Source organism: Macaca fascicularis, chromosome 11 (assembly GCF_037993035.2).
Source record: "Macaca fascicularis isolate 582-1 chromosome 11, T2T-MFA8v1.1".
NCBI classification, from domain to species: Eukaryota; Metazoa; Chordata; class Mammalia; order Primates; family Cercopithecidae; genus Macaca; species Macaca fascicularis.
The window spans coordinates 93,251,163-93,272,725 of NC_088385.1; the positions used below are offsets into that span (position 1 = coordinate 93,251,163).

General features: G+C 36.8%; 1 protein-coding gene across 5 annotated transcripts in view; it reads right to left on the reverse strand.

Moving 5' to 3' along the window:
• The window catches only part of MGAT4C (MGAT4 family member C), a 914,262-nt gene that overhangs the window by 378,187 nt on the left and 514,512 nt on the right, over nt 1-21,563 (reverse strand). For all 5 annotated transcript variants that reach the window (XM_074005926.1, XM_065524639.2, XM_045365671.3 and 2 more), the window contains one exon: nt 4,272-4,334. The gene's annotated coding sequence lies outside the window, so the exon portion shown is untranslated. The remainder of the gene's footprint in view (nt 1-4,271; nt 4,335-21,563) is intronic.

A 21,563-nucleotide genomic window follows, 5' to 3' on the forward strand; every position in this document is an offset into this window, starting at 1 on the left:
CCCTCTTTTGAGGACCCTAATGTGATACGCACTTGCTAATATCTATAGGGTAGGAATGTTACACAGAGAGGCCAAAAAGAATCTGAACAAACAGGCCTTGCCAAGTTACTCCTCAGTTTATTGCCACTAGTACGTACCATTTTTATCAAATTATTCTTTTACATAATTGTCCATTCTTCATTCCAACCCATGGATAAAAATACATTTTTCACCATTTCCCTGGGTCTTTATTGCTGAAGCCTCCTATGTCATGTAAAACTCTGGAAAAATAAATTTGTTATACTTTTCTCTTGTTAATCTGTCAAGCAGTGCCAGCCAGAAATCTTGAGACCAATGAGAAAAATATATTGGCATATATATGGCATTTAATATCTAATAAGTTTTTAGTAGCTTTTGTTGTCTACTGAGGTATGATGCTTACTAAATTCTCTATTTACAAAGTCTATCTGTAAATATTTTGTTAAATAAACCTGTGATTATATAACTTTTGGATCTGTGTGATAGTCTTATTTATAGAATTATCTGGTTTTCATTATCTGATTTCATTCAGTCAACAAAATGTTTTGATTACTTATTATATTCCAGGCACTATGCTAGGCACTGTATATAACATTTAAGTTTTACGGGAGAGATATACAAATAAACAATAAATAATTATATATTTTTAAATACTTAATAATTATGGCAAGTGTCATGAAGTGAAAGAATTCTATGAGAGATAATGGCTAGATTGAAATGTTAGAAAAGGCCTTTCCAAAGAGATCTTCAAATTACTTCAGCAGAGTCTGAGAAATAGGGAGCTATCATATAACAATTAATATCCCTATATATGTGTATATATGTTAGCAGTGGTGAATCCATGTGGGTCTGGGGCAACCTCAACTCTGGTCTTCTTAGAAGAAAGAATTCGACCTAGGGGCAAAAGGCAGAGTGAGAGGCCAAGGCAAGTTTTAGAGCAGGGGTGAAAGTTCATTAAAAGTTATAGAGAAGGAAGGTAAGGAATGAAAGGAAGTAAAGTACACTTGGAAGAGGACCAAGCAGGCAACTTGAGAGATTCAAGCGCGTGGCTTGAGCTTTGACTTGGCGTTTTGTACATTGGCATGCGTCCAAGCGGTTGCATCCCTTCTCCCTTGATTCTTCCCTTGGGGTGGGCTGTCTGCGTGCACAGTGGCTTGCCAGCACTTGGGAGGGGTTGCATGAGCAGTGTGTTTACTGAAGTTATACGCATGTACAATTGTGACATTTTCCCCTTACTAGTTGAATGTTTAAACTCCACCGTTTTGCTTCTTAGTGACTTGAGGCATTTTTCCCTTCCCAGTTGAGTATTCCTAGAGGAAGCTCATATACCTGTTAAACTATACCATTCTGCCTCTTAGTGTGCATGCTTGAGTGCATTTACTCAACTTCTGAGATCTTATTGGGAAGCTGCTGATCACCAGTTTCTGGTGTTTCTATCTATTGGAAGATTGCTTTTCCCTGGCATGGACTGCGACCAATAATTCTTTTAGAAAGACAGTTTAACAACTGCCTGATCATAACCTGATCATCGCCTGGCATTGCTGGTGGTTGGTGGGGAGGGGCCTCTCCTGCCTTGCTCATGTCTGCCTGACTACCTAATGTAACATGTAGAGCAGAGGAAAATTTACGAAAGATAGAGAGAACTATTTAAAAGTACCACTACAATCTGAGCAGCAAAATGTTTGTGAAATCTTTTAAACGTCTCTAACAAATACAACCTAATAGATTGTATATTTATAATGGTATTTATAAAAAGACATAAAAAATTAAAGTATATGGATTTTTTATGCTCTATAGACAACAAAATTTTAGGATGGAAAAAGCAGGGCAGAAATATGCCTAAGTATATGTACCTTGCAGATGGTATAATAATTTTTTTTTCATATTTTATGAACTAGTTTTCTTTATTTGCCTTTTTTTCCTTCAGAGAGATGTTTACCAGAAGATTTTGAAGTTCTAAAATAATTTTATTAAAAATATTGATTTCACCCTCCTGTTTATTAGAAAGCCTTACAAGATTTTAAGGTCACGGTCTTAATTTAAGGATTGGGAGATGTGAAGAATATCTCATTTACTTATGGTGAATTATGCATGAAAGGTCTAATAGGTTCCCTACAGTAATGCCCTAATTATGCTTTAATTCATCAATAAGAAAATTCTTGTTTATGTTGAATGTTCCACATTTAAACAACTGGGACAAAATTAAAAGATTATACCATGTAAATGCAGCATAAAGTCATCATTTGTATCTACTTGAAAGAGTCTTCTTTGCTACTTCATGAAATGATCGCATTTGTTTTAGATTGCATTACAGAATATAATGAACAATTTTAAATTAAAAAAATAGAAAAAAAAATCAGTTTATGTTGCTCATTTACCCACAGTAAAGACTTTTGTCATAGCATGCTAAAAATACTTTAGAAAGATTTTACTGATTGCTTTAATTTAACTGCCACTTTGCCATTTATTGGCTTAATTTTGCAGAGAATGAAGCACACTTAAAACTCAAGGAAAGATATTAGGTTTTAGTTTTACACAGTCCATCATGAAAATAATAAAATGAAGAAAGGATTTTTTTTTCTTTTTTAGTATTTGCCAAGTATTTCTCAAAAAAAAAAAAAAAAAAAAAAGCCCCAAATCTCTCAAGTCACTCAAGACAATCTAAACACACAAAAAAAGCATATTTCCCTTTTATATTCCTCTCAAATTCAAACCAATATCTATCTCATTTTACAAGGCATGCCATTGTCTTTCAAAATATATGTAGTAATCAGTAAAATTTCCACAGTAAAAAGCCATATGGTAATTGGGAAAAATCTTTATTTTTTAAAGGTTTTTGTTTGTTGGTTGGTTTGGTGAGACTTGCTTCAAAGCAGCCGTGCATTTTTTCAGTATAAATTAATGAGCTTAAGTAAATATCCTTTTGTTGAAATAAATAAAGGAGCCATGAAAGTACATTCATCAAGATCTAGGTCATTAAATTGAAACATATCTATAACTATTTAATTATCTGAATAAATGACTGTGCTAAAAGAGGACAGGTTGATTAACATTTTTTTTGTTACAAACACTTGCATATTAAGTGATAGTCAAGTTTTTGTGAATCCTTTTGCTATTCAAATGTTTCAAGGGATCGTCTAACATATGTTCAAGTTACCAGCAGAAAAAGGCTATATGAATCCAGCATACATCATCCAATAGCATGAGTCTTACGACCCCTGAATGTGACCTGCTCCCAGAGGAAACCAATTTAATGCTCTATCGCACACAGAGTAGTATGTATGAATCACAAAGCCTCCTGATAAATTAATGACAGGTACACCTGAACAGGATTCCTTCTAAGTCACTTATCTGCAGCCAGGAAAGCTTGTTTCACCCTCACTTTCAAAGATAAAGCCACATGGCATGTTTCCATGGCAGATTCTCACAAAGCAAACAGCCCCCATTGGCATTATTGGGGAAAAACATTCCCCTTATTATTTCAGGTACTGTGACAGCAAATGGTATAAAGTGAAAACTATCTTCCAGTTGAAAATTCATCATTTACCTATCTCTCTCAATTATCAGGCCTTATGTCTTCTCTAACCTTCACAGGCTCTGTGCCTCTTGCTCTTTTACTTTTATTTTTGACAATTCTGCTATCCCAGAATCGTAGCCATGGCAGGGTTCAAGAACAAAACATCAGGCTATCAAAGACAACTTATCAGAGGCCAAACAGTGAGAAGAGATGGCCACCATTAGCAAGTAGCCAAAAGACAGATCGATGACAGAGCAAAGAAAAGTGCACTAAGCTTCATCATTAACTGATAGCTTATTCCATTTGGAAAATCCAGGAGAAAAACTGAGATAATAAATATATGTCCTAAGTATTTAGGCATATTAGTCACAGAGATTTTAAAATTACGTTAAAAAAAAAAGGCATGGAAAATGTTTATTTGTGAGGGATCTTATTTACACACTTTATCAACCATAAATACACTGGAATATCAAAACCTTGGAAAACCATATGCCTTAAACTGAATATCAGCTAATAGCACAAATATATTATCTTCTTCAGAGTTAAGTATCTATTATTCTTTTAAACTAAACAATAAAACAAACATAACAATTCTCACTTTCTGTATTCCTTATAAAAATGCAGAAACTGCACTTAATCAAGACTATCTCATTATATACCTTAAAAATGCCATATCATATCACCATGGTAGTTATATAGCATAGTAAAATTCAGTAACACAAATCAACGGACTCACGTTTTAGTTTCTATAGAGATAGCCTTTCTCACGCAGAATCAGGGCTGTGCTTCCAGGGTGAGTCTGTGTTAAATTAAAATGACAAAAATCTTAGTTTCTCATTCCAGTGTCACTTAGAATGCATGCAAATAAACTCCCAGTTAGTCAAGGGGAAAAAAAATTGCATTAAAGAGTACTGATTTGTAAATTTGGTCTTTTCAAATGTAGATGATGTTTACCCCTCTCTCTCCCCCAATATCTTTGCAAAATTTCAGCCCAATGAACTCATTACTGTAAAAACTTAACTAAGGCTATGGTCAGTTAATGAAATTCAAGTCTGGGATTAAGCTCCATAAACACACAAAATGGCTGGGCATCTGGAATTGGGAGCGACATGGATGATGCTGGAAAGAAAAAGAAATAAGCCATATAATTTAGAGAATGTACAATATGATCAGTTTAGCTAAATTATGTGTTGTCCTATACATGAGGTGGTTCACAGTACCCTAAATGTGTAAGAAATAAAAGCAAAATGCTTTGAAAATATTACCAATACCATATCCAATGACACTTTGTGGGATGTAAATATAGCTACTAAATTTACCTTCTTTGAAACTACACAGGTTTAATTAGATTGGATATATTTTCTTTATAGCCACAATAATTTAAACAACATTAAACACCATTCAAAATATGAAAGAACTTCAGTTAGTAGGCGATAAAAATTATTATTTCTGGTCTATCTAGCTACTATGTTATAGTGTTACTTGATTTGCGGTGTACTTCAAAGTCATCAGTAATTTCTTAGAAGTTTTAGCAAATGCAGAACTAAGATGTTCAATTAAAACACTAAACTCTACCTGTGAACCTCCATAGTATAATAATGTTATTTTATTTTTTATGAGTTAGAAAAATATAAAAATGTATTCAGAAAAATTCATTTGAATATTTAAAATTTTAAATCCTATGCATTATTCCCCAGTTTATTTAAATTATATAAATGCATAGTCATAATAGTTTTTCCATTATTATATGTCAAGAGTTTTATACTGTATTATGCAATGTTTTTGAATTTTCTGGTTAACTATCCATCAACTCAACAAATATAGATCTAGAACAGGAGGCCCTTAACATTCCCTCTGCTTGACTGAACTATAGATAGGTTTCTTTCTGACTCTAGGCCCCTAACCTCTTTTTTCTTAGAGCATTTATTTTACAACACTTGTTATTGTATTATTTTTCTACCCCTTTGAGATGTAAATCTTCTCTCTGCACCTTGCTAGTTTTACAACCTAGTAAATTCTTTCTCTAGGATCTGGGGATACATCCCTTTGAAATGTAAACATAAAGAAAAATAATGACCTGATCTCCCAGTCTCTATAGGAGAGTATAAGCCTAACTTAGATGAGCAATATTAGCAAACACAGATGGCCGAATAACACTGGCAAAGCTCCTCACTAATATCCTCTGGTAGAGTGATTTCTTGGGGTTGGTTCCAGGAACCTCATAGATACCAAAATTTGTAGATGCTCAAGTCCCTTAAAAATCATCTCTAGATTGAGGAGAGTCAAAACTACCTGGTGACCATCCAAAGGCAAAACTCTTTATCTGAGGAATTCAGAAGTAATTATACTATTATTTAAAGCCCACATCTTGTTCCAGGTTTCTTTGCAAAAAACATATAGTAACTAGAATTTCTATACATCTCTGGAATAGATGCCTATCAAAACTCATTGTGCAGCCCTTGCTGACATTAAGGCACCAAAATGTCTACAAATGTAATCATTTATCATGACCTACATGGCTAATATGGTCCAAAATACCTTTAACCTCCCATTTTAAGGTCCATAAATACCTCTAAAGAAAAATCCGCTGTGGCGTGCTCACTCCTCTCTTGCTGAAGCTTCCCACTGCACTCTTCTGCAGTGTTCTTTCTTTCTAATAAAACCTTCCTTTTGTAAACCTATACTGATGTTGATAAATTCTTACCAACCCTTGAGTCAGCCACTTTCCAATGCCTGGACTTTACCGCCTCCCTGGCATAGATTGCTTAATACAATGTAAGTGTTATGTAAATAGTTGCTATCTTGTATTGTCTTTTTTTTATTTGTATTATTTTTATTGTTGTATTGTTACTGTTTTTTGTTTCCCAAGTATTTTTGATTCACAGTTGGTTGAATCCCATGGATGAGGAACCTGAAGATACAGAGAGACAATTATACTTTCCACTAGTTCATCTAAGCTCTGAACAATTCTACCACCTTGTGTTTCAGTAGAGTTCAGTTCAATATTTCTCCTTCTTTGCAATAAATCTTGAATACGCTACGAATGTTATAAATCTTCCTTGCCTGTTTAACTCTAAGTGCAATTTTTCTTTCACATTCTCAGGTGTCTATTATGTGCCAGCAGGCACTCTGGTAATTCAGTGCTTACAAGTTAGACACTGTATGCCTTGATAATACCTACAATCCAGTGGAAGACTGAGACAAATAATTTGATATTTAAAGGAGAGTGTCTGGGAAAAGAGAAGGCAGGTGCCTGATAAAAGAGGAACAGAGAATAAAAACTATAATAGAAGAAATATCATCAAAGCTAGTCACTTCATGGTATTATCCAGGCAATTTGCAGTAGGGCAAACACTCCAGGAGGACATCCAGCACATGTGAAAACCTAGAAAGAAGATGAACATTGCAGTATGAAGACAAGAAAAATCAGAATGGCTACAGTGTATTCAGTGAAATGGGAGGGGTATCAGGAAATGAGGCTAAAACAAAATAAGAGAAAGATAGGGAAGGCACTTATTTTTTAATATTTAATATTTGTATACGAGTTCAGTTTTATTTTAATCAATAGATTAATTAGCAAGACAATATAACTTAATATTCACTGCCAAGGGCTTTGGTGTCAGACTAACAGGTTTTGAAATTTGACTCTATCTCTCATAAGTTGTGTAGCATTAGGCAAGTTGTCTAACCTCTCTAAACTTCAGCTTTTTCATTTCATACATAAGGATAATGCTTGAAGTTTTATGTGGATTAAAGGGAATTGTAGCTAAAATATTAATGTAAGTCTTGGTACACAGAAAATGATCCATGATGATGATGATGTGGTGATGACAATTGAAACCAATCTGTGATACTGATAATGAAGTACACATACCACATACCAGTTCCTGGGAGTTATGAAGTGTCTGAAGAAAACAGAAATTGCTGGAGTGTTTTTAAAATGGAAATGTACTATCTAATTTACATTTTTGAAATAAAATTCTGATGTTTTTAAAGTTGGGAAGTGGCTGGGCATGGTGGCTCATGTCTGTAATCTTAGCACTTTGAGAGTCCGAGGAAGGTGGATTGCTCGAGTCTAGGAGTTCAAGACCATCCTGGGCAACATGGTGAAACCCTGCCTCTACAAAAGTGTAAAAATTAGCCAGTTGTGGTAGTCCCAGGTACTTGAGAGGCTAAGGCAGGAGAATCATTTGAGTCCAGGAGAGAGTGGAGATTGCAGTGAGCTGAGATAGTGCCATTGTGCTCCAGTCTGGACAACAGGAATGAAATCCTGCCTCAAAAAAAAAAAAAAAAAAAAAAAAAAAATTGGGAAGTGAATGCTGTAATTCAGACAAGATACAATAATGGTGTGAGAACAGGTAGTAGAAGCTAAAACTTTGAGTAAATATTTGCAGATACATTAACTAAAAGTCGATATGTACTGAAATGATGGGTTTATAATAGAATGGCCTAATAATAGGATCAATGTACTTCTGCTTTTTAACTGTTGTCTCAATGTAATTATTAATAGCAGAGCCTTCTACTTATAAAAGTATCTCTGTTTGGATGATGATCTACATTGCAGAAGTCTTTGTAGGAATCAGTACATATGTTTTATAAGAGAGTTGTTTAATCGAGCCAATCAATCGAGTGGATGACATCTTCAAAATATAATATAGCAACAATCATAAGACAAAGGGCTTTCAGGACCATGTTATAACCGCCCAATGGATTCACCTTGCCTGCAGCCTAGACAGATCTGATTTACCAAGACAGGGGAATTGCAATAAAGAAAGAGTAATTCATGCAGAGCCCACTGTGAGGGATACTAGAGTTTTATTATTACTCAAATCAGTCCACCCGAACAGTCATGGAGCAGAGTTTTTAAGGACAACTTAGTGGGTGGGGATAAGCCAGCAAACTGGGAGTGCTGATTGGTCAGAGATGAAATCATAGGGAGTCAAAGCAATCTCTTCATGCTGAGTCAGTTCCTGGGTGGGGGCTACAAGATCACATGGGCCTGTTTATCAATCTGGGCAGTCCCAGTTGATCCATTAAGTGCAGGGTCTGCCAAATATCTCAAGCACTGATCTTGGGAGCAGTTTAGGGAGGGTCAGAATCTTTTAGCTGCGTGACTCCTAAACCATAATTTCTAATCTTCTGGCTAATTTCTTAGTCTTACAAAAGCCGTCGAGTTCCGCAGTAAGGAGGAGGTTTATTTTGGGAAAGAGTTGTTATTGTCTTTGTTTTAAATTATAGACTATAAACTAAATGCCTCCCAAAGTTAGCTCAGCCTATGCCCAGTAATGAACAAGGACAGCCTGGAGGTTAGTAGAAAGCTGGAGTCGGTTAGGTTAGATCCCCTTCACTTTGTCAGTCATAATTTTGCAAAGGCAGTTTCAGTGGCTGACACCTTTAATCCCACCACTTTGGGAGGTCCAGGTAGCTGGATCACTTGAGTTCAGGAGTTTGAGACCAGCCTGGCCCACATGGTGAAACTCCATCTCTGCAAAAATACAAAAATTAGCCAGGCTTGGTGGCACACACCTGTAGTCCCAGCTACTCAGGAAGCTGAGGCATGAGAATCACTTGAACCCAGGTGGCAGAGGTTGCAGTGAGCTGAGATAGCGCCACTGTGCTCCAGGCTGGTTGACAGAGCGAGAGTCCATCTCAAAAAAAAAAAAAAAAAAAAAAAAGAAAGAGAGAGAGAAAGAGCTATTTTTTACTTGAGCACATTTATCTGTCAGATGCTGCTTTTTGCTGATAACATGCATTATATAATTTAATGTTGAAAAAAATCCTATTAAGCACATGTTATTGTTATCCCTATTGTACAGATGAGAAAATTGGAGCACAAAGAGGTTAAACAATCTGTTCAAGTTACATAGCAAATGAAGGGACATGTATCCAAACCAGAGCGTCTGCCTCCAGAGCCTGTGCATTTAACTCCTATGCAAAAAGTGCCAGAATAGAGTAGTTTTAAGACCAGGCAATGCTCATACAGGTCTACTATTATCTAAGAATATAGTAAAGAATCAGATGAAGAGCTGTGGGCAATAATAGAATAAACTATTTCAGCAAGGTAGAAAGCACAAAGACGATATCAGAGTAACTTCAACTAGGAAATGATATTTCAGATAGATTTTAAAGAATGAAAAGAATATTTGTCTCCTTAAAAGGTCTACTTCAAATGAAAATTTATAAAGATACATGTTTTTCCTTTATTAGTCCAAGCAAATGTGATCACTCAGTCTTTGAAATGTCTTTGAATTAAACATATATAAAAATATGTTTTCTTACCACAGACAGATCTGAGATCAGCAACATTCTGAGAGACTTCTGTACACTTACATTATTTATATGAAAATTTACAATTCAAACTATTTATCTTAGTCTCTCTGATTAATATTCTATCCTACAGCATATACCCACACACCTACACATGCACACACACACACAAAGACACACAGAGCAAATTTTAGTATCCAAGATACTCTTGCCACAATAGTTTTTCTTTTCCTCAAACACGCCAAACTTTGGCCTTTTTCCTTTCTCTGTTTAATCTTTTTCAAATCTTAGATTGTCAGCTCTTTTCTGATGTTTCCTCTAGGCTACGGTACATAGAACAGCACTTTGGTTTTATTTTTTAAAATCTTCTGGGGACAAAGCCTTTCTCTACATATTGCAACTTCTCTGCTCTGCTTCCTGTAAAGACTCTTGTCCCCATTTGAACATTGAATATATTAATAACTGAGTAGAAAAGTTTGGTTTAATTCTGAAGTTCTTGTCAACTAATATAAGTTATAATCTCCAGATTAGCCTTTATAAATAACAGAAGCGTTCATTTTGCTTCATGTGCTTTTATTCTTTATCTCAGTCAGATATTAAGTAAATCGTCTTAAAGAACATAACGTAATTTATATCTTCAAATTACTTCCATAATTTTTATACACAATGTCTGACACACAGAAATAATCAAGTAAAAGGGAAGTCAAGGCTTGATTAAATACCAAGAGAAAAATAAAATAACCAGGGAAATTAGAAAATGTTTTGTATCAAATGAATGAAAATAAAGCCGAGTTTTAAAAATGTTTAGCTTGAAAGCCTATATTCAACAAAAAGAATGATTTAAAATAACCAAAGCAGACACATTAAGAAACTAACAAAGAAAGGCTGATCTAATTTCCAAGCAAGAAAATACAAGGAAACCATAGAAATTCTACAGAAAAATAATAAAATAGAAACAGAAAAATAAAAATGTAGCAAAATCAATTAAAGCAAAAGTTGACTCGCTTTTCAGATAAAAACTTTGATAAATTTTGGTTAAACTGGCAAACAGAAAAGACAGAAGACACAAATTTTAAGAATCCAAATGAACGGATATCATTATTGATGACTCTTTGGAAATAATACAGGTTATAAAGACACTGTGGCTTGGAATTAGAAGACCTACACAGTGGAATAACCAAATAGAAGAATTCTGGGATCCTCATACAGTGAACATGATAGTGTGTATATACTGGAGAGACATAAAGGAGTTCAGAAGATGCTTCACAAGAAAACTTTGAGGTTAATCTCTCACCTTACGGCCCAAGTTTAACCTGGTTGATTTTAAGTTCTTTAACAAGAAGTTTCTAAAATATTTAAAAGGACTTATAAAAGTAAATATTGGGGAATGGCCAAGATTGCTGACTATAAGTAGCTAGTGCTTGTGGCTCTCACGGAGAGGAGCAAAAGGGGCAAGTAAATGCAACACTTTCAACTGAAACACCCATGTACTCACATTGACATTAATCATAGAAACAACTTGATGCACAGAGAATGAAGCAGAACAAGACAAGACAATGGCCCACTTGGCAGCAACATGGAATCAGAGGATCCTCCCTAGCCCAGGGAAGCCATGAGTGAATGAACAACCCCAGGAAACGACACTTCTCCCACAGATATGTGCTACCCCAGGGTCAAAAGATCTCCTTGTGAACCCACTCCACCAGGGCCTTCAATCTTCAGTCTGTCAGACAGAGCTACATGGAGTCTCAGCAAAGGAGCTGCTTAGGTGTGCATGGAGACCCTGGAGCCTTAGATACTTTGACTTTCTGGCAAAAGTAGCTGCTGCTCTAGCAAAGTGGGAGGTTAAACTCCTGTACATACCCCCAGGCAAGAGGCTGAATCCAGGGGGCTGAGCAGCGACAGCCCATAGACTGCATTTCCAGAGCACTTCACAAGATTAGACCCACTTGCTTAAAATTACAGTCAGCTACCAGTAGCAGCATTGCACTCACCTAAGAAGGAGCTCCCAGAAAGAGGGTCAGGCTCCCATCTTTGCTGTTCAGGTGACTTTGCCATTCCAGCCTTCAGGCTTCGGAGAATCTGAGCTGACCCAGGGCAGATGGGATTCCCCCAGACAGCACAGCTGCTCTACCAAAATGTGGCCAGAATGCTGCTTCAAGCAGGCACCCAATCCTGGGCAGGACCTCCCAGTCAAGGCCTTCACACCCACCTGAGCTCTCTAGCCATCAGAGATCTGAATTCTCCTAGGACAGCACTCCTAGAGGAGAAGTTAGGTCACCATCTTTGCTGTCTGGGTGACAACCATTCGAGCTTTTGAGCATTGGAGTGTCTGAGGTGACAAAGGACTGAAGTGGATCCTTAGTGCAGCAGAGCAGATCTACCTGGCCAGACTGCTTTTTTTAAGTGAGTCTCTATCTTGTTCCTTCTCTCTGGGTGGGACTTCTCAACTGGGGTCTCCAACAGATGCCTATAGGCACTATTCACAATAGCAAAGACTTGGAATGGACCCAAATGTCCATCAGTGACAGACTGGATTAAGAAAATGTGGCACATATACACCATGGAATACTATGCAGCCATAAAAAAGGATGAGTTTGTGTCCTTTGTAGGGACATGGATGCAGCTGGAAACCATCATTCTCAGCAAACTATTGCAAGAACAGAAAACCAAACACTGCATGTTCTCACTCATAGGTGGGAACTGAACAACGAGATCACTTGGACTCGGGAAGGGGAACATCATACACCGGGGCCTATCATGGTGAGGGGGGATGGGGGAGGGATTGCATTGGGAGTTATACCTGACATAAATGACGAGTTGATGGGTGCTGACGAGTTGATGGGTGCAGCACACCAACATGGCACAAGTATACATATGTAACAAACCTGCACGTTATGCACATGTACCCTAGAATTTAAAGTGCAATAATAAAAAAAAAAAAAAAATTAAAAAAAAAAATAGGGAAAGCCACAGAGTCCCTGACTGGAAGAGACAGGGATGCTCTCGAGTGGCTTGCGGGTGGGGTTCAAGGGCTTGTCAGTTATGAAGTCTTCCCTATTACAAACAGGAACGAACAAACTATAAACCAATCAACGAATGAAAAAGGCACTTCTATGTGTTTAGGAATCACACACACACCAGGGAGTCCAGCTTTGGGGGTTGATGCATGCTCCAGCCAAGGTAAAGCAATAGCTGCTATTGAGGATCCGTGGATAATTATTAATGGATGGGGGCTTCCTGTGGCAGAGCTAGAGGCTGGGCTCGGGATCTCTCCACCTCCCCTCACCTGCTTGAGCCAGCTTTGCTTCCTGGAATCCTAACTGCTGTCAACCACTTTCCTCTCTGCCCTCCCGAACCCTGCCTTCCATTCCAGTCACGTTTTCCTGTCCTAGGAATTCACTTTTCTGTCTTCTAGGCCAGGCCCCTCTGATACCAAGGAACGAACTGTAGTTGCTTTGCCCTGAGCTCACCTGCCTAATCTGCCTCCCTGCCCCAACCTGCCTTGCTATTCCTGTTTCTTTTCAAACCCAGCTCTTGCTCAATCCCTACACCTGTGCTAGTAACGGCTTACGTAGGTGAACTAGCATCCTGCTCCCAGCTCCTTTCTTCTCATTAAAAGAAGGTGGGGAAGAAGACAGACTTGATTCAGTAACTGTAATTTATATATATAAAATAAATGATCATAACATGCAGTATTATTATAAATTTCAAAATAAAACCAGCGTTGAAGTTTTTCTGTGCATTGATAAACACAATTAGTATTTTGGTAAGCAGTCTTCCGGATATCTTTATCCCCTGCCCTCTTCACCCTACTTCTTCTCCACCCACAAAGACACTCATGCCTTTCTGTATCTCAAATGGGATTATACTATATACCATGTTCTTTGATTTTTTTTTTAATTTAGAAACTTCAATTATCTCCTTCTTAATGTATGTTTTCTTTTATGTTCAACAACATGCCTTGTTTTCCTTTCATATTAGTAAATTTAGAATCACATCAGTATTTTATAATTGCATGGGATGACACCTTAACTTATTTAAACATACTCCATTTACAGATATTTTATTCACTTTCAATTAATTTTGTTAGTAGTGCTCTACTATTTTACATTATTACTAGTAATATAATAAAAATATGAGAAACAAACAAAAAAAAAGAAAATGTACCTACACCCCATGGAATATTATGCTGCCACAAAAAAGAATGAGATCCATGAATTCCTCCTTTTTTATGGCAGAATAGCATTCCATGGTATATATGTGCCACATTTTCTTTATCCAGTCTATCATTGATGGGCATTTGGGTTGGTTCCAAGTCTTTACTATTGTGAACAGTGCTGCAATGTTTAGGTTTTTAATTCATCATAGTTGATATCTGTATATGATGAGAGATAATGATCTAGTTTCATTCAGGTATATGGTAATCCAGTTTTCTCAGTACCATTTACTGAGAGTGTATCTATGTTATTGATGACCTTGTGGAAGATCAGTTCATTGTAAATACGTGGATTTATTTTGGGGTTCTCTATTCTGTTCAATTGGACCGTGTGTCTATTTTTATATCAACACCATGCTGCTTTAGTTATAATAGCCTTGTAATACAGATTGAAATTAGGCAGTGTGATGCCTGCAACTTTATTCCTTTTGCTCAGGATTGCTTTGGCTGCTTTGATTCTTTTTTGGTTCTATATGAATTTTAGGACTTTTTTTTTTAATCCCTTGGAAAATTACATTGATATTTTGATAGATATTTGAGTCTGTAGATTGTTTTTGTTCATATGGTTATGTTATCTCTATTAATTTTTCCGATCCATGAGCATGGGATGTATTTGCATTTATTTGTGTCTTTTTACACTTCTTCCTTCAGTGATTTGTAGTTTTCCTTGCAGAGACTGATTACCTCTTTGGTTTAATTTATTCCTTGGTATTGTTTGTAGCTATTTTAATGGGGTTGCCCTCTTGATTTCTTTTTTGTCTGTTTCCTTATCCATTATTGGTGTTTAGAAACACTAATGATTTTTGCATGTTGATTTTGTATCTTACAGCCTTACTGGATTTGGTTATCATTTCTAAGAGGCTTTTTGGAGGGTTTTTCTAAATAGAAGCTAATATTGTCTGCAAAGAGGGACAATTTGGCTCCCTCTTTTCCAGTTACAATGCCTTTAATTATTTTCACTAGCCTGGCTAGCACTTTCAGTACTATGTTAAATAGGAGTGGTGAAAGTGGGCATCCTTTTCTTGTTCCAGATCTCAGAAAAAAGGCTATCAACTTTTCCTCATTTGGGATGATATTAACTGTGGATTTGTCCAATATGGACTTTATTATTTTGAGGTATGTTCCTTCTTTTCCTACTTTGTTGAGAGTTTTTATCAATAGGAAATGTTGAATATTTTCAAGTGCTTCTTCTGTGTCTATTGAGATGGTCATAGAAATTTTGTTCTTCATTCTGTTGATGTGCTGTGTCACATTTATTGATTGCATTTTGAGCCATCCTTGCATCTCTGGGCTAAATCTCATTTGATCAAACCAACCGTTGAATTTGATTTGCTAGTATTTTGTTGGGGATTTTTGCATCTATATTCTTCAGGGATGGCCTGTAGTTTTCTTCGGTTGTGCCCTTTTCTGGTTTTGGTATCAGGGTAATGCTGATCTCATAGAATGAGTTAGAGAAAATTTTTTCCCATTTTAAATTGTTTGACCAGTTTCAGGAGGATTTGTGTTAGTTCTTCTTTTCTTCATTGACCCTGTAGTCATTCAGGAGCATGTTGCTTAATTTCTGTGTATTTGTATTCTTTCCAAAGTTCTTGTTGGTATTAATTTCCAGTTTTATTCCATTTTCGTCTGAGAAGATAATTGATATTATTTTGATTTTTAAAAATCTATTGAGACTTGCTTTATGGTCTAACATATGGTTTACCCTGGAGAATGTTCTATGTGCTGATAAGAAGGTGTATTCTGCAGTTATTGAATAAAGTGTTTTGTAAATGTCTGTTAGGTTCATTTGACCTAAAGTCCTGTTTAAATCTAGTGTTTCTTTGTTAATTTTGTGTCTATATAATCTGTTGAATGCTGTGAATAGGGTGGTGAAGTTTGCCACTATTATTGTATCGGAATTTATCTCTCTATTTAGATCTAGTACAATTTGTTTTATTAATCTAACGTCTTTAGTGTTGGGTGCATATATATTGAGAGTTGTTATATCCTCTTTCTGGATTGATGCTTTATCATTGTATAATGACTCCCCCCTTTTTATTACTGTTTTTGATTTAGAATCTGCTTTTTTTCTGATAAATATATAGCTACTCCTGATTGTTCTTGGTTTTTATTTGTGTGGAGTATGTTTATTATAGTGTTCCTTTGAAGGCATTACATTTTCCTGCTTTTTCATGTTTCCTGTGTCCTTATATTGATATCTGTGCATCTAGCATAACTGTCATTTCTTCTACTTTTTTTTTTTTTTCATTTGTTTTTGTAGGAGAGGACATTTTCCTGAAGTTGTATCTATAGTGTTGGTTGGGTAGAGCACATCAGCTTTGATTCCAGGTACATGTAGTAGGGTAGTATCTGCGTGATTTATTTAGCTGTAAACAGCGTCTGTGGTGACTGCAATTTCCTTAGTGGCTTTGGTGCAGTTTTTAGTGGAGGCTGTCCTGAAGTTTTACTAGGGACTGAGATGCTAGGTGGGCCAATGTTTGAGCCCCAGTGGTGGCAGCAGTGGGCAGGACTGCATGTGCTGGCACTAGTGCCAGTGGGTCTAGGTAGGCCAATTATTGGGCCTTCAGGTAACTTGTTCAGATGCCAGTAGTGTCAAGGGTAGGATGGGTTGTTGGGTAGGCTCTTGGACCCCTGGGTGGACGACATGAACTATGGCAATGCCAGTGGCTGGATAACACTCTGGGTCCTAAACAGTGCTTGCTGGTAGTGGTGAGGGCTGTGATTGTTGGTTGGGATAGTCTCCATGCCTGCATATGGTACATGCAAATAGGCACCAGCTGTAGCAGTAGCTGCAGGGTGGGTGGGATTAACCTCAGGCCCCCAGGAAGAGTGCTTAGATGCCAATGGTGGTGGACTTTGCTGGGCAGTCCCTAGGCTTTAGGGCTGTGCACTCTGACATGGAGAGAGTAGCAAAGAAGCCTGGTAGGCTTGTCCTCAGAGCCCTCTGTGGTGTGTGCACGCACCAGCTATGGTATACAGAGGCAGTACGATCCCCAGGCTTCTGGAAAGATGCTTGGGTGGGAGGTGGTAGGAGCTGCACAGTGGCCCTGCCACTGAGAAGGTTGGGGTTGCCTTCATTGCCTGCAAACTTGGCTGGCTGGTTGGAAATGGGTGCCATGCTTACATTTTAGCTTCAGAGTTGCTTACTAGCTAGATTCAGTGGTTTTAACCTGTGCCTTGCTCACTTGCACCTCAGGTCCATCTGTGGCAGCCCATGACTGACTCATGCTTCAGCTGTTGAGCACCAGGGCAGGGCATAATCTGTTGTGGGTTGGATTCAAAAATGGTGCCTTGCTGTAGCATCTTAGGTCTCAGTATGTGCAAGTGACCCAGCACAAGCTCTATGAAACAGCACCCTTGCAGAGTTTCCTGGCAGTCCCACTTCCTGCAAGGGAGAAACTAGAATCTTCATGCATCACTGATGGCAATGTAAAAGGGTACTGCCATTTAAAAAAAACATTTTGGCAGTTACAAAAATATTAAACACAAATTTAGCGCATGACTGTCAAATTCACTCCTTGATATCTACTCAAGAGAAATAAAACCTAGGTCATCTAAAGATTCCTATGTGAATGTTCATAGTGGCACTATTTCTAATAGCTACATACTGGGAAAAATCCAAATGTTCATTCCTTGTTAAATGAATGAAAAAAAATGCTATAGTCATACAATAAAATAATGTTCAGCAGTAAAGAGCAACAAACTGCTAATACACGTTACAATATGGATGTACCTCAAAAACATTATGCTAAATGTATTAATCCAGATGGAATTGACTACATATTTTTGATTCAATTTACATAAAATATCTAGGAATGTCAAATGTTTTAAGACAGGAGGCAGCTTAGGGCTGAGAGTGAGAGTGAGGATTTGCAGCAGAAAATGACCATGAGAGATCCGTTTAACGCAATGGAAATATTTTAAACCTCAGTTGTGCTGATGACTACACAAGTCTAAAAATTTATTACAAATCAAAACAAACATATTCACTCTCTTTACATTTATTTAACATTGTAATGAATATCCAATGCCATGGTTTGACTCTGTGTCTTCTCTCAAATTTCATCTCAAGTTGTAATCCCTACGTGTCTAGGGAGGGACCTGTAATCCTGTATAATGTGAATTAATACAACAACATTAGTAAACTTTTGGGCAATATATTAAAATTTGTATACATATGTCTATGTTCCATTTCTAGGAATATACTCTCGAAATGCATTCATATATGTGACAAAAGCATCACTATTTATAGTAAACACTAAACTGAGGTGAAACCAAATATCCACTAATAACTAAACAAATAAATAATTGCGTATTTACACAATGGAATTTCGTACAGCAGTGGAGTAAACCAACTAGGGCTGTGAGCAACAACATGGAGGAATCTCATAAATATAATGTTGATCAAAAATTAGTTTGATTAGTCAGATAGAGCATCCAGAGAAATTTATTTATAGTAAGTTGATAAACAAGCAAAAATAATCCTTGCTCTTAAAAGTCAGATTAGTCATTAACTGGGGAGAGTGGTAATGGGGTAATTATTTGGAAGTTTGCTCTGAAGTGTTAGCAATGTTTTATTTATTGGCCATGGTTGTTATTATATGTGGATGGTCATTTTGTTATAATTTGCTGACTCCAATATTTGTAAACTTTTCTGAATATACATTACATGTCAATAAGACATATTTTTAAGAGTGTTTGAGGTGTTGGTCAGGGATCAGTAAGTCACCTATGTTACTTTTGTTATTGTGTTTGTTTTGTTATTCTCATCTCACACCAATAATTTTTTTGAACTCCAATAATCTTTGCCACTTGTTAGTCTTTACACATATTTTTATCCTGCCTATCTTCTCTTCACCATAAATTCTACTCATCACTCATGCCTACATAATCAACATTTCCCCAGGGCAACATTCTGTGACCTCCCATACAAGGCCCACGCCTGCCTCCTTTAACAAGTCTTAGTCTGTTTGTGCTGTGCATAACATAAAACCTGGGTCATTTATAAAGAACAGGAATTTATTTTCTCATAGTTTTGGAGGCTGGGGAGTTCAAGAACAAGTTGCCAGTAGGTTAGGCTATCAAATGAGAGCTACACTCTGCTTCTAAGATGACGGCTTATTGCTGCATCCTCTGTCAGGGAAAGATGCTGTGTCCTCATATGATGAAAGGCAGAAGGGCAAGAGATCCTAACACTGCATGAAGCCTCTTGTATAATCCCATTCATCAGGGAGGAGTCCTCATGGCTTACGCATGTTATAAAGGCCCCACCTCTTAATACCATTACACTGGGAATCTGAATTTTGTAGGGGGCACATTTAAACCATAGCAACATGGATCTGATAGTGCAGCATCTCTCTCCTTCCTCGCTGGTGTCAAAGTTATCATTTTACATTTGTTTCTATGATTACTGATAAAATTATTACCAGGTACAAGTCCCACAAGGGCAGAAGCCTGCTTTTTTTTTTGAGACGAAGTCTCGTACTGTCACCCAGGCTGGAGTGCAGTGGCGCAGTCTCTCAGCTCACTGAAAGCTCCGCTTCCTGTGTTCACACCATTCTCCTGCTTCAGCCTCCCAACTAGCTGGGACTACAGGTGCCCACCATCATGCCTAGCTAATTTTTTGTATTTTTAGTAGAGACAGGGTTTCACCTTCTTAGCCAGGATGATCTCGATCTCCTGACCTCGTGATCCACCCACCTTGGCCTCCCAAAGTGCTGGGATTACAGGCGTGAGCCACCGTGCCCAGCCATGGTTGTTTTTTATATTGTAGTATATTTCCAGTATCTAATGCAATATCAGCCTCAATAAATATTTGATGAGTGTGACTTGGAAGTTAGCCATGCATTTGCAGTGAATGATTCATAGGAAACACCCAATGCAAACAATTGATTATAATTACCAAAGAAAGACTGCTGCAAAGAGAATGTATTACATGTTATGTTTTCTTCATCATGATGACTGTCTTTACTAGATAGGGTAGAAACATAAGTAATTCAGAAAAACTACAGTGTAATAACATGACTCAAATGAGATTGAGATAGAAAGCTCAGGTCTGTTTTGGAAGTTTGTGGTCACTAAGGACTCAGGATTCTTTCTGCTTTGCCACTCTTAGACAATGGTTTCTACCTTTAAAGTACAGCATTGCTACTTCAGTTCCAGGTAAACTATATAGGTTCCAGAAAGCAGAAGAGAGGAAGAGATGAGGGCAAAAGAAACATACATATACTGGTTGAGCATGTCCAATAAAAAGAGCTTTTCTAGACACTGACCCAATAACTTCAGCTTTACATCTTATTGAAAGCACCTTTCAGAAAGGAAATTGAAATGTAGATGTTTTGATAAGTCTATCGTCACCTCAGACAATATACTGATTGTTAGTAAGGTAGATAGGAGAAATATAAAGCATTTTTCTCCTCCCTTATGAAATGTGTCCATTTTTAGTTATTTGAGCATATTGCATCCTAAAACTGTTTTTTTTTCCAAAACCTATTGGAAATATGTCTTGGCAAAATATATTTTTATTGTATATTTTCCTTTAAGCCTTTTTCCCAAAAACTCTAAACAAGGGAAGTTCAGTATTAGAAATGGATTTATGGTTCAAAATATTTAAAAATTGAGAAATACATTGTGTAAAACCCAAAGTCAAACCTCACCTGGATTCCAGATACATACATGAAGATGCAACACTATGTATTACACTGTGTACATTTTGAAATATATCCTCATCAAAAATTGGATGAGCCATCAATATCTTATCTATCGATCTTCCCCAACTACCCTCTTCTCAACTCTTATGAAGCCTCATTCAGTTAATTTTTTATGTAAAAAACTATTGAAGTTAAGCCATAGCAGCAGGAAAGGTTTTTTTTTTTTTTTTTCCTTTTCATTTTTGAATGTGTTTTTTATAGGTCTGTGTGCTTACATATGAGTGTATGCCTGCTGTTTGGCCGTTCTTTCACACCAAACAATGAATCCACACAGAGATGACCTGAATTGGGTGTTGTAGCCGTGCTGCCATTTCTTCATTCTACCTCTTTGTTTAACTTTTCTGTCACTAGTTCTAAACTAAAAACAGAATAAATTGCCAGAATAAAGTAAGAATGGCAGATTCTCAAAATTCATACCCTCCCCCATCCAGAAAGATAGTCTGATATTTGAATTTCAAAGGAAATTTCTTCAGAAACATTGAATAAATGGGGTTGAAAAACTGAAGGATGCAAACACTTAAGTATAGATGACTCATTAATTTAAAAGAAAAACATTCTAAGGATTCAAGAATGAGTTACATTTTGAAATGAAATCATTTTTATATTTGTGCTTACTTTTAACTTTAGGGACTATTCTATCAAAAGGGACTTTGCTTTTAATTGATTAGGTAAGGCGCTGAAGAACTAAATAGACGACTCTTTTTATTCCTTGACAGTTTTCTTCAAGAAAGAAAAGCATTCCTGGGCCAAAAGAAAAATGAACTGACTTCTGAAAAATAGCACTTTTAAAATTTTGTCAAACATTGTTAATACAGTTATATGAAATTAAGTT